We start from the raw sequence: 298 nt of genomic DNA, 5'->3' as shown, positions 1-298 counted from the left end.
GACGACATTGGACTCCAGCATCAATGTCGCTATCCACTGTGCAGAGGACAGGATAGAATGGAGGAACATAATCCGAACAAAAATGCTCCGTAAAAATCAGGACCCTCAACACTAGGGAATAGGATGTAAGGAGGAAGCATGTCAATTATTTCGTTCTATTTTCGTGTCACTTTATATTAAAACTTTTGTGAAACTAGCTTTCTGTCCCGGGCTTAGCAACCAATTTTTCCTTACCCAGGGTTCAAACTATTTCCATAGCAAAATTTGTCAATATCGGTTCACTGAGTTAGCGTGAAAA

This window comes from Bombyx mandarina, chromosome 03, assembly GCF_030267445.1.
Source record: "Bombyx mandarina strain Sakado chromosome 03, ASM3026744v2".
In the NCBI taxonomy this organism is placed as follows: Eukaryota; Metazoa; Arthropoda; class Insecta; order Lepidoptera; family Bombycidae; genus Bombyx; species Bombyx mandarina.
The sequence above is the reverse complement of the archived record's forward strand: the minus strand, read 5'-3'. Positions refer to the sequence as shown.